Source organism: Vigna umbellata, chromosome 7 (genome assembly GCF_029865625.1).
Source record: "Vigna umbellata cultivar VRB3 chromosome 7, Vumbellata_1.0, whole genome shotgun sequence".
Lineage (NCBI taxonomy): Eukaryota > Viridiplantae > Streptophyta > Magnoliopsida > Fabales > Fabaceae > Vigna > Vigna umbellata.
Genome location: NC_142171.1, coordinates 12,208,721 through 12,227,052, shown reverse-complemented (window position 1 = coordinate 12,227,052; position 18,332 = coordinate 12,208,721). Strand labels below are relative to the sequence as shown.

The window sequence follows — 18,332 nt, the reverse complement described above, 5'->3', positions numbered from 1 at the left end:
ACTGCCTGAGGGATAGGCAGAGGTTGAAGTAGACCCTGCGGTGATGCTGCCATATATTTATGTTGCTGGCATATTACGCATCTAGCAACGAAGTCTGTCACTGTTTTCTTCATTCCCCCAGTATAAGGACTGCGCCAGCCTCCTATACGTCCTGAACACATCTGAATGTCCGCCTGTGCTGGTCACATGGAATTCGGCCAATAATTTGGGAATCCAACTAGATGTAGCGGATAGCACCAACCTTCCTCTATAATGGAGTCGTCCATTCTCCAGAGTATATGGGGTGTGACTATTTGGGTCCTCCTTAATCTCCTGAACCACCTTTTGTAGTGCTTCATCTTCCACAACTTCTTTTAACACCTCACTGAAATCATACCAATAAGGCCGTGAGATGGCTTGCAACTCCATATCCTCCGTAACTTCTTCCCCTTTCCTTGAGAGGGCATCAGCCACTTTGTTTGAGCTTCCCACCTTGTATACGATGTCAAAATCATAACCCATGAGCTTAGCTATCCAATTCTGCTGGCTGTGGGTTGTGATTCGTTGTTCCACCAGGTATTTCAAACTGCGTTGATCGGTATATACCACAAACCGCCGTCCCAATAAGTAGGGCCTCCAGTGTTGAATGGCCATTACCAAAGCCATAAGTTCCTTTTCATATACTGACTTACTCAAAGATCCCACCGATAACGCTTTACTGAAGAAAGCAATAGGTTTTTTATTCTGCATGAGTACTGCTCCCACACCTATTCCTGAGGCATCACATTCCAGATGAAACTCTTGGTTAAAATCTGGAAGAGTCAAAACTGGTGCCGTGGTTATGGTTGTTTTCAAATTCTCCATGGCTGTCTGTGCGGCTGGTGACCACTCAAAACTCCCCTTTTTTAGCAAGTCTGTCAGAGGTTTGGCCATCCTCCCATATCCCTTCACAAATCGGCGATAATAACCCGTGAGGCCTAGAAACCCCCTCAAAGCCTTTAAATTCCTTGGTTCTCCCCACCCTAACACCGCCTGCACCTTCTCCGTGTCCATCTCCACTCCTCTTTCCGATATTACGTGTCCTAAGTAGCCAATTTGTTGCTTCCCGAACTCGCATTTACTTTGGTTGGCTACCCACTTCTGTTGTCCCAGTAACTGCAACACCGAGCCCAGCTGTTCAAGGTGATCTCCCCATGTCCGACTATACACGAGGATATCATCGAAAAAAACTAGTACAAATCGCCTGAGGAAGGGCTGCAGCAGGTTGTTCATGGCGTTCTGGAAAGTTGCTGGGGCGTTGGTGAGCCCGAAGGGCATCACCAAAAATTCGAAGTGACCCTGATGGGTGCGGAACGCCGTTTTCGGGATATCTTCCTCTCCCATTCGGATTTGATGATACCCGACCTTCAAATCTATCTTAGAAAAGTATTTGGCGCCATGCAGCTCGTCCAACAACTCCTCTATCACAGGAATGGGGTACTGATCAGGGGCAGTTGCCTTGTTAAGTGCTCGGTAATCGATGCAGAATCGCCAGCTACCATTCTTCTTTTTCACTAGAATGACTGGACTGGAGTATGGGCTTCTGCTGGGACGAATAATTCCCACCTTCAACATATCTGCCACTTGCTTCTCTATCTCCTCCTTCACAAAATAAGAATATTTGTATGGCCTCACGTTGACGGGATCCTCACCCTTCTTAAGGACAATCCGATGCTCCAAATCACGTCTCAGAGGCAAGCCTTCTCGCTCCTTAAACACCCCGCAGTGGGCCTGTAACACAGCCTTCAATTCGGTCTGCTGTTCCCCCGTGAGCTCTCCTGGACACGTGTCGTCTCTCTGCTTTTTCAGCTGCCCCACTTCCCACACAAGGAACCATGAGTCAGCATCCACTACCTTCTTCAGTTCCTGGGGTTCCACCAACTGTCGGGCCAAAGCTGGGTCCCCCTGCACTCTAATCCTCTTGTCTCCCATGGTATATATCATAGACATCTCCTTCCAATTTATAATCACCTCCCCCAACGTTGCCAGCCATGCAATTCCCAGTATAACATCTACTCCACCCAGCTCGAAGACGTAAAGGTTTGCCACCACCTTATTTTCCCCCATGTTGATCGGTACCCCCTCACAACGCCCTCTTGACATCCTCCTCCGTCCGTCCCCGAGACTCACCGCGTATGGCGCTGTGTCGGTCACCGGAAGTCTCATCTCCTCTGCCACCCTTCGGCTCACGAAATTATGACTGGCCCCGCTATCAATGAGAATTATCACTGGGTTCTCTCCGATTCTCCCAGCGAGCTTCATGGTTGTCGGCGACGTCATCCCTTCCGCCGAGCACGCCGACAGTTCCATGCAATCCCCCTCCGGAGATTCACCTTCGATAACCACATCCTCCTCGTCTTCTGCCAACAAGAGTACTCTCAAACTTTTCTCCGAGCAGCGATGTCCTGGAGCGAAGGGGCCGCCGCACCGGAAACATCGTCCCTCCTCTCGTCTTTTCAAGAACTCCGGATAGGGCAAGTTTCGAACCATTCTCCCCCGATTATCGCCACCCCCAGCATTTCCGCCTCTCTGGCCCGTTGCCGGCAACGGCCCTTCTCTTCGATTCGCCACACTCCCTCCACTCCTCCCGATCTATTAACGGTAGGTCGCTCCATTTCTCCGCGAATCACTGTCGTTGTGGGTCGCGATCCTCCCCCACTCATTTTTACGCCATTCCAACCTCCTCCTCGCGTTCGTACCATAGCGTCCTCCACATCTCTCGCAACCCTGATCGCCTCCTCAATTTCCTTGGGGGCCTGGATGCGTACTTGGCCCTTGACCTCTTCCTTCAATCCCGCCAAAAAAAATCCTAGTGTCAACTCCTCCGTTAATCCTTGCGTCTGCCCCAGCAATACCTCAAAATTCCTGGCGAATTCCTCCACCGAACCTTTTTGACGTAAAGTTGCTAATTGTTCGTACACCGTGCCCCGAAACCCTCCTCCAAATCGATTAATCAGTGATGCCTTTAATCCCGTCCACGATCGATTCTTGGCCTTGTCTTTCCAAATCTTGAACCAGTAGCTTGCACTACCCTCCATGCTGATATATGCGAGTTCAGCTTTATCATCATCTGCCACTGTCTGAATATCGAAAAAGCGCTCTGCCCGATTGATCCAACTGTGCGGCTCTTGCCCATCAAACCCAGGTAATTCCACCCTCTTCCTCCAATTCTGATGCACTCCCCTACTGTCGCTATGCTCGTGATTGGCATTCACGAACGTACTTCCCTTTTCCGACCCTCCTCCGTGATTATTCGGGCCTCCGCTCATCATCCTCATCATCTGTTGAATGTCTCGCCTTATCGCCGCCGTTTCCTCTTTAATTCCTTCCACCGTTATCTCCAGGTTATCCACCCTATCCTCCGATGACTGTCCGTCCATCACTGATTCTCTCTTTCTTTCGAATCCGGCAGGTCGGACCAAATGTTAGGTTCTTTATCCAAGAACCTAGGAAAAACTCACTCCTTACTCTGCAAACACACTCTCTGACAAAGAAATGCTTCTTTTATTCACTTTCAATCAACAGCAAGAATACAGAGAGCTTAACCTCTCCCCCTCAGGACAATGAGTCCTGATCAACAAAATCATCCCTCCCCAAACTAATCACAACTATTTATACAAGTTCAAAAGCTTTTCCCCGCGCCCTCTAACTGCCCAAACAGTTAGACCAACTAACTATGTTTCTTTCTTCTCTCATAGACTAATAACGGTCTAACACGCTCAATATTAGTCAGCCTATTATCTGTCACTAATGAGGCCACACATTTGTTCATGCTGAGCAACATGAAGTGAGAGCAATTCTTAATGCCTTGTGGCTTGGAGGTTGTACATTTCCTCCATCTTCCTAGTGAGAGTTGCAATATTTTCCTCCATAGATGAGGATGAGCCTTCATGAGCTCTTGATGGTCCAACATCATCTGTAGCATCAGGCATAGGAGCATCTTCCTCCCCTTCTTCAGCAGGCACATCCCTTTTGTGGATGAAGTTGTTACCATGGGGAATAAATCCATGATGGAGATTGCTTTGAGGATGCTCTTTCAACATAAGATGATCTTTCAAGTGGGTTGATGAAGCTTCTTCAAAGGATGGACTCCATATAATCTTCCTTGAGTTGAATATACACATAGGGTACTCTATTTATAATAGAAGAGATATGGGCTAAGTCCAAAGTACAAATAAGAAATAATAACAAATTAACTAAAGATAAAAGATAAACATAAGATACCTATCTAAGATATAATATATCTTGTTGTAAAACAGTAGTAGGATGCTGGAATTAATTATTCTCTCATTCATACTTTTGAAACAATACATAAGTGTTTAAAAAGAAACAAACTATTGTCTAATTAAGGTAAAAAATCTCCTGAAATAAAGTCTCTAAATCAGGAGATATCTACCCAATAATACCTGATCTTAATAAAAGGAAATCTGCCCAATAATTACTAATCCTAATCCCTTAATTTTAGGGATTAGACATAATTGCAGGATTACACATAATTGCTATATTAATTGCACAATAATTCACATATTCTGACACCCCCCCTCAAGCTGAGGAATAGATATTGGTCATTCCCAGTTTGCTTATAAGATCTTGGAAGATAGGGCTATTGAGACCTTTTGTTAACACATCAGCTACTTGTTGCCTGGATGGGACATACGCCATGCATAATAGACCTTCGTCTACTTTTTCTTTGATGAAGTGTCTATCTATTTCAACGTGTTTTGTCCGGTCATGTTGAACCGGATTATGTGCAATTTCTATTGCTGATTTATTATCACAGTACAGTTTCATGGGACCCTTCAAATCAACTTTCAAATCATCCAGAATAATTTTTATCCATAATAATTCACATATTCCTTGAGCAAGTGCTCTGAACTCTGATTCAGCTGATGATCTAGACACTACATTCTGTTTTTTACTTCTCCAAGTTACTAAATTTCCACCCAGGAAAGTACAATATCCAGTAGTCGATCTTCTATCAATTAGAGATCCTGCATAGTCTGCGTCGGTGTAGGCTTCAAGGTTCAATTTTTCATTCTTCTTGAATAGGATTCCCTTTCCAGGAGTGCCTTTTAAGTAATGTAGAATCCTATAGGCAGCTTGAAGGTGAGACTCCTTTGGTTCATGCATAAACTGACTTATTACACTTACCGAATGGGCAATATCTGGTCGGGTATGCGCCAAATATATTAATTTTCCAACCAGCCTCTGGTACATCCTTTTTTCTACTTCTGGTTCATCTCCAGATTTACTCAGTTTGTGATTGGGGTCCATTGGAGTTGTTGCGGGTCTGCATCCAATAGTCTTCGTCTCAGCCAACAAATCGGTTATGTATTTTTGTTGGGATATAAAAATTCCTTGGGTAGAGTATGCTACTTCAATTCCTAGAAAATATTTCAGTTTTCCAAGCTCTTTGAGATCAAATTCTTGGACTAGTCTTTGTTTCAATTTTTCCTTTTCTTTTTCATCATTCCCAGTTACTATAATATCATCCACATACACCAAAAGAACTGTTACCTTCCCCTTTTCTGAATGTTTTATGAACAACGTGTGGTCTCCTTGGCTTTGTTTGTAGCCAAATCCCTTCATAACTTTTGAGAACCTCCCAAACCATGCTCTAGGAGATTGTTTCAGTCCATATAGTGCCTTCTTAAGTCTGCACACCTTATTTTGTCTATCTCCTTCAACCCCCTGTGGGATGTTCATGTAGATTTCTTCCTCTAGGTCTCCATGAAGAAAGGCATTTTTAACATCATACTGTAGTAGTTTCCAATCAAAATGAGCAGCTAAGGATAGAAGAATCCTTAGAGTATTCATTTTAGCAACTGGTGCAAACGTTTCTTCATAGTCTATTCCATATGCTTGAGTGTATCCTTTGGCCACCAATCTTGCTTTGTATCGTTCAAGTGACCCATCAGCATTATATTTTACTGTGAATATCCACTTACAGTCAACAATATTCTTTTCTTTGGGTTTATCCACAATTTCCCAAGTGTTATTCTTCTCTAATGCTGTCATTTCCACTTGCATAGCATCTCTCCACTCTTTCTTTGCTAGTGCTTCAATAATATTATTTGGTATAACCACAGAATTCAAGTTTACAATAAAGCTTTTATGATTAGCTGATAATCTATCATAAGAAACATAATTTGAGAGAGGATAGAGAGGTTTTTTAGTGCAATTTCTAGTACCTTTTCGGATGGCTATTGGAAGGTCAATCTCATTTTCTGGTTCAGGTATTTCTTCATTTTCTGGTGCAGAACTTGGATTGGATTCATGGACTTGCATCATCTCTGGAATTTGCTTTCTCCTGGTGTAAACCTTGTTAAATCTCGGAGGATTGTCAGCTTCTATTCGAGTTGCTTCAATGGGGAAATCTGTATCCATAGCTTCTGATCCTCGTTCAGAATTATGTTGTATAGTTGGAGGCTCAGATCTGTTGGTTGTGATATATGGCAGAGTTAAGAACTCAGTATTTTCATGAGGGTCTTCTAGACATTGTTCTGTAGGATTGGTTTTGTTAAAAAAAGGTTTAGTTTCAAGAAAAGTAACATCAGCTGAGATATACCATTTTTTAATGATAGGATCATAACATTTATACCCTTTTTGTGTGGCTGAATATCCTAAAAAAATACATTTAACAGCCCTGGGATCCAGTTTATCTCTAGCTTGAACAGGGACATGTGCAAAGGCTGTACATCCAAATATTCTAGGAATCAATCCATTTGATTTCTTAAAGTGAGGAAAGAAATTATTTAGGACTTCTATTGGACTCTTATTACTTAGGCCATGAGAGGGAAGTCTATTAATAAGATATGATGCAGTAAGAACAGCTTCTCCCCAATAATTTTTTGGAACATTCCCTTGAAAAAGAAGAGCCCGAGTTATATTGAGTAAATGCCCATTTTTTCTTTCTGCCACTCCATTTTGTTGTGGGGTATAAACACATGAAGAGTCATGGATGATCCCATTAGATTGGAAATACGAGGATATGGTTTGGTTGAAATAATCTCTAGCATTATCGGTCCTAAACCTTTTAATATTAACTCCAAATTGAGTTGTGATCATTGAGTGAAATATGGGAATGATAGTGCTGACATCAGATTTTTGTTTAAGCAAATAGAGCCAAGTAACCCTAGTGCAATCATCAATAAATGTTACAAACCAGCGGGCCCCAGAAATATTTGGTACTGTAGACGGTCCCCATATATCACTATGAATCAATTGAAAAGGTTGAGAGCTTCTATTATTGCTGTTGGGAAAAAAAGCACGAGTATGCTTCGCTAACTCACAAGTTTCACAATGAAGCTTTGAGATATCTAAGTTTTCATACAAATGAGGAAACATAAATTGTAGCACCTTAAATGATGGATGTCCTAGACGATAGTGATACAACCATAGTTCATCCTTATTTGTTATACTGTGAAGGGATTTTGCTTGGTTGGTTTGGGATTCTTTAGATACTTCCAAGTAGTAAAGACCATCTTTTTCTTTAGCAAGTCCAATCCTCCTCCCCGAGTCCTGTTCCTGAAAAACACATAGAGATGGGGAAAACATTGCAGAACAATTGAGATCAGAGGTTAGTTTCTTTATGGAGAGAAGACTGGCTGAGAGTTTGGGAACATGGAGAACGTTTTTAAGCATAAGGTTCGGGTTTACTTGGATATTACCATATCCTGCAACAGTAGCTACTGACCCATTTGCAACAATAATTTTTCTATTACTTGGTGAGGGTGTATAAGAATGAAACAAGTGGAATAAATGTGTCATATGATCTGTAGCTCCCGAATCCACAATCCAAGAGTTCACATTATATGAGGTATTCATACAAGAAGTTTTACCTGAGAAAACAAGAGAACATGATCCAGAGGGTTCCTCCATATTCCCCAATAGCTTCTTCAATTTCTTTATTTCTTCCATATTGAAACTGTCTACTGCTGGAGATTCTTTAATCTCTGTTTGTGTTATGTGCACTTGGGACTTTTGTTGTCCTCCACGATTCACCCACTCCTTTCCTGGAGGTTTGCCATGCAATTTCCAACATTTCTCCCTTGTGTGTCTCGGTTTCTGACAATAGGTGCACCATAAATTATCTCTATTTCCTTTCCATAGAGAATTAGGAATTTGCTCATTTCCTTTCTGCACCAGTTCAGGTTTGGTAAGTAGAGCAGACCCATCCATTGGTTGAGACTCAAGCATTACACTCCTTCGACTTTCTTCTGCACGAACAATAGAGATGGTTTCTTCTAGTGAAGGAGTATCCTTTCTCCCTAGAATTTGCACTCTAACTTGATCAAATTCAGGATTTAGTCCTGCAAGAAAATCATACACACGATCCTTCTCTATGAAATTCTTCAAGAGGATTGCATCCTCAGCACACTTCATTTCAAAAACTCTGTAGTGATCAAGTTCCTGCCATAGATTCTGCAACAGTGCCGCATATTCTGTGATTCCTCTGCTTCCCTGTTTTGTGGCTGCAGTTTTTATTTTGATTTCATATACTTGGGCAGCATCATTGGCTTTAGAATATGTGCGGTTTATGGAGTCCCAAATATCTTTAGCTGTATTAAGAAACATACAAGTGTCGCTGATGGTAGCTTCCATGGAGTCCCACAACCAAGACATAATCATGGAATCTTTTTCATCCCATGCTGCAAATGCTGGATCCTCCATGCTTGGACCATTTTCAAGGAGATGAACCAGGCATCCTTTTCCCTTGAGATAGGTTCTAACAAACTGGGACCATTTGAGAAAATTTTTTCCATCCAACCTGTATGACGCTCGGAGACCTTGGAGTTCTCCATTTTTGTGTGAAGGACTAGAGACTTCTCTACTTGATGTAGCACCAGACATTGTAATCGGATGTTAGGTTAACACAGCGGAAAGAATAACAGCAGCAATTAAGGCTGCCCCTTTTTTTTTTTTTTTTTTTTTTTTTGGACGAGAATGGCAATGAAGGCCAGCAATAGTTGAGGAACGGCAATGAAGGCCGTGAGACAAAAAACAAAGACCAGGGCTCCAGGAAAAACCTAGAGCTCTGATACCATGTTGTAAAACAGTAGTAGGATGCTGGAATTAATTATTCTCTCATTCATACTTTTGAAACAATACATAAGTGTTTAAAAAGAAACAAACTATTGTCTAATTAAGGTAAAAAATCTCCTGAAATAAAGTCTCTAAATCAGGAGATATCTACCCAATAATACCTGATCTTAATAAAAGGAAATCTGCCCAATAATTACTAATCCTAATCCCTTAATTTTAGGGATTAGACATAATTGCAGGATTACACATAATTGCTATATTAATTGCACAATAATTCACATATTCTGACATATCTCACACCTATAAATACTTCATTTTTGAGCTCTTTTAAAAGTTACTTAAACTATTTTAGAATGAAGTGCATTGCTTGAACTCTTTGTGTTTTAAGTGAGCTTGTGAACTTGGTGCTAAGTGGAAGGAAGTGCTTGTCTTAGTGTGTCTAAGTATAGAAGCATATCTACTAAGCACACACCTATAAATACTTTATTTTTTATCTCTTTTAGAAGTTACTTAAACTATTTTAGAATGAAGTGCATTGCTTAAACTCTTTATGTTTTAAGTGAGCTTGTGAACTTGGTGCTAAGTGGAAGGAAGTGCTTGTCTTAGTGTGTCTAAGTATAGAAGCATATCTACTAAGCAAAGTTAAGCCGGTTCGTCCTTTTGTGTCAAAAGGAAGTATTGTTCATCTCTTGTCTGTCAAGAGAGATATTTTCTAAACCTCTACTCTACTCCATATTGTAAGTTGTTGGTTTATTATTAGTTATTGGTTAATCCCTCTTTTAGAGAGATTAACAATTGGATTTAGGATCTTTTGATTTGAACCAATATAAAAATCACTTTTGCAAGTTTCTCTTTCCTTATATTCTTTTATTTACTTGCTTTTATTTGAAGTGGTTTTCTGTTATGTGAAGTTACTTTATAAAAAGGCAAGATTTTTTTAAAAAGAAGCTATTTTTAACTAAAAATCAATTTACTCCCTCTTTGTTATTGGCCGCTCACGCTCTGTATATTACTAACAAGTAGTTCAGGAGGAACTAAAGAAACTCCAATTGATTTTTCTGTTTGACTTGGCTCAAAGTGTCCGACTACTTCAAAAGTCATAAAATTTGGGTCTGATCTGTTTACAAATAATATTTTATCTGATTTGGCTTGATTTTTATTTTTATTTTCCTTAGTTTGGATATTCATGCATTTGTTCACATGAATAGGCAATATGCATATGTTTACCGTCATATTTTCTTTTTCCACACATTTTTTCAATCCTTAATTGTACAGTCATGTGCTGATGTGTCAGAAAAAAGGTTAGAAAAAACATAACGTCATTTTTTACCACTTTTTTCAAAATGAAGTTATTTCACTTTTTAAAAGCCTTTTTTTTTCCATGACTCGATTGCACACCATTAGACATTTAAAGGATTGGTAAAATGCACAAAATTTGATAAATAACAGTAAAATGCAAGTACAGAAAAACTTGGATGACAAAACACAAAATAATGATAGTTGATTTGTAAAATGCACAACTTCGTTGGAAAAGTACATTATTTTGGACATGAGGATTTGCTTAGAGTTTCCAGGTATTTGTTGAGCTCATCATTCATTTGCACTCAGTACAAGCAATCCATTTTGCGGAACAAAATCCATTTTATTGCTTTTTTTTTACATTTTTTTGTGGTTTTACTCTCTTGGTTTGCATTTTTATAACAGATTTTGCATGATAAGAATTTTAATAATACTTTTAAATTTGCAATATTTCATAATTTGGTCAAATCTGGGATTGAATGTAAACTCCTGGAAAGAGGTAAACTAGACACCGGAAGGACCAAGGCTGTGCAGGTTTTAGTGGAGGAAAAATTCGGAGGATTGTGAAAACACAATATAAATGAGAAGGGTAACATCAAATTCATTCTGTGGGTCCAGATTTTGTGAGACGGAATGTAAATGAGTTGTACCATGAAACTGCAGTGCTAATTATGTTCGAAATCTGCCCTGCTTCATTTTTAGTTCTTGAACAAGTACACCCTAATATTGTAATTTTCCAGTTTGAAATGAACGGGAATATAATTATTTTGATATTCATCTGGCTCTAATTTAAGGTTCTTTCTCATATATACAAACAAATACATATGTATACTGATGAATGCCTCATGTCTAAGTCGTAAAATTCTGCTGTAATAGGAACTCCGCAAGGATGGTTTTGATCTCGCTGAAGCACGGTACAGGGAGCTAAAACCTATTCTTGACGAGGTAATATTTTGTTTCACAAACATCTACCCTCGTTTTTGTTGAGTATTTCGTCAAACTTGCCCCTAAAAATGATTTTCTTTGGACACTGCAGCTGGCTCTATTAGAAGCTGAGCAGAAGGCTGAGGAGGCTGAAGGGCCAGAAACTAGTGCAAAGAAGAGAGGAAAGAAGAAAACTAGAAATTGATAATTGATGCGGCACGCGAGATGTGGGTCTCGACAAGAATGTAATATGCAATTTTGATTTAGTTTGATGTCGTTATCTCAGATGATTGCGCACATAATGTGTAGCATGGTCACGTTACATGTAATCTATCTGTAACAATCACCCTAAATTCAGCTACACCACGAATTTCCTCCCCGAAATGGAGTTCGGAATTCGTAATAGAAAATAGAAAAAATAGAACAGTGAATCTAATATCTTATTTTTCTAGGCTTGAAATTGAGATCCACTTCTAGCTGTTTATCGTCTGTGTCCATCATCTAATCGATTATATTGAACCTTGATTAAGAATTAATCTAGTGATAAAAAGTTTATTCGGTGCTTTTATCTTCGCTCTGAAATGTATATTGAAGATACGAATGTGCGTTAGAGTACAAACCAAGTTATTAGGGGTCATTAAATACGTCAAAGAAATAGTTGCTTTAGTAGACAAAATATACGCGCTATTTGATGAAAGTTAAGAAAGTCTAATTTCATTTTAGCTCAATTCAATGCAATTATGTTTTACAATAATATAATGGTATTTTACATTTTAAAATATTTTCTTATAAATTCATTCTTAATATTATGATAAATAGAGAGAAACATTTTTATATAAAATTTGAAGCTACTGATCATTTGAAATAGAGATTTATTAAAATGGTGATTCAAATTGCATAACATTGCCACTTGTTTCTGTTTATGTGAATAGTAATAGCATGTGCAATATGAAGAGGGAAAGAAACTAAGCACGTAAAAAGAAGAGCCTAACAAGACATTGCTTTCTGCTACATAACTGTATTATTTCTTATTCTTGTTCTTTGTTTGAAGTAGTGCCAAAACTAAAAAGTGTTTAAAAAATTCCCTGGCTACCGTATCTTAAAAGAAGAACCCACCGCAGTCTCTACACTCTCCAAGGGTCAAGAACCATACACATTATATTAAGAACCCATATATATGTAAAAGTATAAAGTATAAATACAATCTCATTGCGCATGCAAGGATTATAATTTTATATAACGCCTTTTGAACTTCAAAGCTGCTTAAGATGAAATTCCAAAAAGGATATTTTTGGTATGGGCTCCACGCATGACTCTCAGTTGGTACCCAGAAGCCACACCCCAAGCGGGAACCAAATTAAACCCATAAATTAGCCTACACTCTCTTTAAAGCTCAAACTTTAGCTGATGCACAACGAGAATCTCACAAGTAACGAGAAAGAACGATACTCCTAACCTTTTCACGTAAATTATAAAAACAACTTATTAAAATCAGTGTTTCAAACATTAATTAACAGGCTAATAATAAAAAATCAGTAATCACGTTTCAAATGTTATGAAAAATCATAATAAATATTTTATAGGGACCCTCGTTGAACCAGTTAAGACCTGATTCAATCATGAAATCCGATCCAACCAGTATTAGTAAACTTGTTGTAATAATTAACCAATATAATAATTTTATCCTCCTAAATATTAAAAAATTTGTACTATTTCAAATACATAAGAGTTAAAATAAAATATGTTATCGTATTATAGGATTAATTCTAATTCAGTGAGAATGATAGTAACATACCAAGGATGGAAGAAGTCAGTGAAATTAAAATCTTTTCACAAGATATAGTCGATTTTGTAAGTACATATTTTACAACCATATTATTTAATTAATTATTATTCTGAAATAATTTATTTAATAAATTATACTCATACTTATTGTATTCTCTACAAACTACGTTTGGCCTAATCATTCACCTCACCATTTTACAACAGGTATCAATATATTACAACAAGGATCAAAGTAACATGGAAGATTATACAATTTTAAGTACAATTGGTATTTATTTACTACAATAATTACTTTTATTATATTAGGTTTGGTTTCTCTTAAAGGTCTATTCAAATTCTGGAATTTTAACTCTTTTACTTGTATTTTATTTATTGTGATAGATTATCATTGGATTAAAAACTATTTGTATTTATATAAACTGATTGATGAGGCTAAGGGAGAGAATATTACTTTTACACTCACATCAAACTTATCTAATGAAAATTGAAACAATTTAAACGGCTAAGTGTTTTATATTTTGAAAATTTCGTTCTTTAGCATTTATTGCATTTAGCAAGTTTTGTTTTTTCCATTTCTTATCATGATTTACGCGTTTTGCTAAATTATTTCATGCTTTACGCCGTTTGCTCTTGTTTTCTTCATCTCTCTCGTCTCATCATTATCAATTATATACTTTTCAAGAATAGATCTTTAGTTAATTTAATGTTATATGTATGAATTTATTATTTTAGTTCCCAATTATACCATAATTTGTTTAATGTATGCTTTCTAGAACGTATTCATGGTAGTTCTCATTGTTAATAAAAAAAATCGTGAATGACATTATCAGAGTAAGTAAATAAAGTAACCCTAAAATGACTAGCACATATAATATCAGAGATTAATTATTGAGAAAATATTTGTATTTATCTAATAATAATAAGATGATGAATATGATAATGATGCAGTATCTCCTAAGAGATAATGTTGAGAGAAAAGGGAGAAAAGTAATTTTTAATTAAAATAGACAATAATAAGTAAAAAAAAGTTTATTAAAATATAAAAGTTATTATTGACATAAAATTAAATAAATTATATATATAATCTATTTAGAGTTAGAAGTTTTTAAAATAAATTATTTTAAGATATTTTATTAAATGCTATTATGATGGTTAAACTATTTTATAAGTTATTCTATACAAAAAATAATAATAAATTAATCTAAAATGCTCATTATTTATATCTATATTTAAAATAATGTTCTTTCTGGCATAATTAGTAAAGTTTTGATTTAATTTCCTTGGGATATATGTCTCTTTAAATTTTATTGAGCTTGTCACGTTGAAGAAAATCTAAACAACAATACAATACTTCCGTAACGCTAAATTTTTGCAATTTCACTAAAATTAAAGGCAATCGATTGACTATTTAAGATTTTTATTATGTGTATTGTGAATACGATTAAGGGCGTGTTTGTTTTAAAAGAAAAAAAAGTTTATTCGAATGCAAAATAATTTAGTTTTAGTTTTAGAGATTTAAAAAATATAAATGAATTAATGTTTCTTTACAATCACTTTTAGAAACTATTCTTAAAATTACTTCTTATTATTAAATTCTATATTCTTGTCAAGTTATAACTCTTTTGGAAAAGGAGTTTTTAAAAGCTTGTTCATAAAGAAAATATAATAATTATTTGCATGAATTTAGATAAGATTGGTTCATTTTTTAAACCTTTCACATTAGTATATTCAAACGATAAATAATATATTTACATTTTATTGGAAAAGTATACCAATAACTTTTACATTACAAAAAATTCGACTTTTAAATATTATATAATTAATTACTAAATAACTAGGAATATGTTTACATCAAAATAATATTATTAGATCAAAATACGGAAGTGAAACTAAACTCAAAGTTTTAAGTTACGGAATTTTGTAAATCAAAATAATATTAAGAAAAAAAATATTATGTTAGAGATTTTATATATCTTTAATAGAAATATAGTTGAAATATAAAATATAAATGAAATATAAATTTTACCAGACAATTTGAGATTATAAAGTTGAGTTAAGCATAAATTTAGGTGTTAAAATTGTTTAACATTTATCTTAGACAAATTTATTAAACTTGTATTAAACTCTCACAAATATGTAATGTGAGACTCGATATATTTACGAGAATTAGTATAGAATTTGATTGATGTCACATATTAAAAAAAATTATTTCGAAATTTATTCTTTCTGACCTCCAAAATCTACTCAAATAAACAACAAAAAATTTATCTTGAAATCCTCTCAAATTCATTTAATCACTCTTCTCCAAATCCATTTAAGTGAACAAGAACTATGTGACTAAGGTGTTAAAAGATAATTATTACTTTTAAATTTTAAATTTTATTAAACCAGAAAAAATTAATTTAAAAGTTAATAAAAAAATATGTATTAAATTATTTACGTTTTTATTTTTAAGATTTTTAATATTTTTTTTTAATTCTAAGTGTAGATAAATTTCAAATTTAAATTACAACAATTTAAATCCCTTATCTATAACTATATATATATATATATATATATATATTATATATATATATATATATATATATATATATATATATATATATATATATATATTAAACGTTATTTATTAAATGACTTTTAATATATGAGCAGAAAGAGATTAGTCATTAAATAAATTTTAATATATATTTACTTCATTACAATTCTTTTAATGATTTTTCTTCTAGTGAAAAATATATTAAACTATTATCAAATATTTATATCTATAAATTAGTAATCAATATTATTTCATAAACTGTGAAATATTGTCTAAAAAATAGTTTCTGTAAGTTAAAATATTAAATATATTGATTGCGTTAACAAAAGAACATTAATGTAAAATTAAACATTATAAATTAATAAATTTAGATTTCAGAAATTTATAATAGTCAATATTTTAAATTTTAATTATAATTATCTACTTAATAAACTGCTTTTTGGATTAATGATGAAATATAATTAATATTTACATACAATATAAGTTTAATTTAAGATTTTTTTACGTTATAATATTATTAAAAATAATGTAAAACTTTTAAATATTTATCTTTTATAGTTATTTCTTAAATTCATTTTGTAAATACCAATGTGAAAAAATATTTGTAATTTCAAATAAAGATGTTCTCATGTGATTTGAAGTAAGTAACTTAATGATTCTTATTGAATATTTTTTATGATAGTAACAAGACAAGATCCACATGTAAAATATTTATTAATATAAAATCCAAGAGAATGGTATTTTAGATACGATGATAGTTTAAAAATAGTAAGATTCGATTATTTTAATATTAAATGGTTTAGTTATAAATAGTTTTGTTATAAACGAATTTCATTATTTTAAAACACATCATCCCTCTAGAAACCATTTTTCTAGAGTTTTCTACCTTCTCTCTAAATGTTTTAACTTCTAAGTCATCTGTTTGACGATCAGGAGGTGCCTAGACGACCACAAAGTCAAGGCCTACAAATCCAACCGATCAATTTCTGTTTTAAAGCAAGTAAGTTTCTACTCATTTTCTTACCTCTTTGCTTCGGTCAATGATCATGCATTTATCGTTTAGCTCTCTTTTCTTGTTCTCGGTGAATTTAGAGTTCTAAGAACTCTCTCCGTTTCCAATTTGGTATCTCGTAGGTTTGTTCAGGAATTTCTTGCGTTTCAAGCGACTGGCGGGACGTTTCTGTGGGTTAAGCTATTATTTTGAGGTAAGGAAAACTAGACCTTATCTTAGTTGTGTTTGTAGTGTAAATTTAGTAATTTTATAAATCTTAGAAGTTTTAGTAAAAATTGGTGTGTTGGGTTAAATTTGACGTATGTTAAATTGGTGTTTCAATGATATGGTGTTATTGTAATTGGTATGAGGATGTGTTTGCTACTGTATACTTTTTTAATTGTGTGTGATGAGGATATTTTATGGTTTGAAATAGAATTCAAGTGGTTGTGAGAGTATTGGTCAAGTTAATTAGACTTTAAGTTTAAAAGGAGGGGTTTTAGGTAGTGAAATGTAGAAATAGGTATGGGGATGTCATGGGATCTATTTTGGTACTATCATGAGGTAATTTAGAACTTGTTAGGAGGGATTATATGGTTAAAAACTATGTGAAATAAAAAGGGTAGTTTATAGGGGTTGTTTTCAACTGTTTTTGGTGTTAAAAGAGGGAATTGAGTAGTGAAATATTGAGGTAAGTGGTCTGCACTATTTTGGAAGGTTATATGTATGTTATCACACCTATTAGGACTTGTTTATGTGTTTAAACCAGTAAAATTTGTTATAAAATGAAAAATGACTTCATAGGTTGAGATTTTAGCACATTTTAGAGGTTCTAAGGGGTGAAAATGAGAAGTAGGATAGATGGGAGTATTATGTGGTTTTGGAGTGCACTAGCAAGTGCAATTGGACTTGTTTATGCAGGTTGCAAATTGATTTGATGGTTTAAAAGAGTAGAAATGAAATTGCGTAGCTTGTAGAAGTGAAAAATGGGTTTTCGAGTGTCAATCTGAGCTACAACAAGGTTCTCTAAGTTTTGTAAAGTTCTGGAGGGTTCTAGGGGTCTTTAGAAGTTGAGCTAGGGTCCCCAAAGTTCAATTCGAAGTGGTTTAGTTGTTGTCATACCGTTGGCCGGCATAGTGCTGGGCGCTAGCTGACTGGTTGGAGGTCGCTAGGCGACATGGTGTGGTGTCGTTGGGCGCCACTAGACTGCACTGCAACATTTTTAGGGAGTTTTTAGGGTTCTGGATGTCCATTTTGGACGTTCTTTAGGTCGTTTTAGGGGTTTGTGACCCTTCCGGAGCTGTTGATGAGGGTTGCAAAGCTGTTTTCCTTACCTACATATGATTATCGAGATGCTATGAATAAATTGTGTTATTGGGTGATTTCTAATGACTTGTATGGTTGTTTCTATTTCTTTAATGTATGATCAGTAGTCTCGTGAATTGGTGTACTATGTGAATGTGAAGTGATATCAATAGTTTCAAAGTTATGAAGGTTAGTTGCAAGGTGGAAGTTCTTGGTGTGGTTTCAAGTGTGTTAGAATGAATGTAGGGAGCTCAGCCTTGGGGGTTATCCTGAAACTCTAATGGTCTTTCATTCTCAAGTAGAGAAGATTGACACATATGGTGAGAGTAGCATGAGGTCTTAGTCTTGGGTGCTTTCAATATGATCCAAGGCGTGGAACAGACTAACCTTGTGAGAGTGGTAGGGTGAAACCCATTGGAAATGGCT

At 35.4% G+C, this 18,332-nt stretch overlaps 1 long non-coding RNA gene across 1 annotated transcript; it reads left to right on the top strand.

Annotated features, from left to right (window-relative positions):
- Window positions 1–10,369: 10,369 nt before the first annotated feature.
- Window positions 10,370–11,768, top strand: LOC124842062 (uncharacterized). Its single transcript, XR_007029148.2, has 2 exons — window positions 10,370–11,307; window positions 11,399–11,768. It is a non-coding gene; the product is annotated as an uncharacterized LOC124842062 (long non-coding RNA).
- Window positions 11,769–18,332: the final 6,564 nt, after the last annotated feature.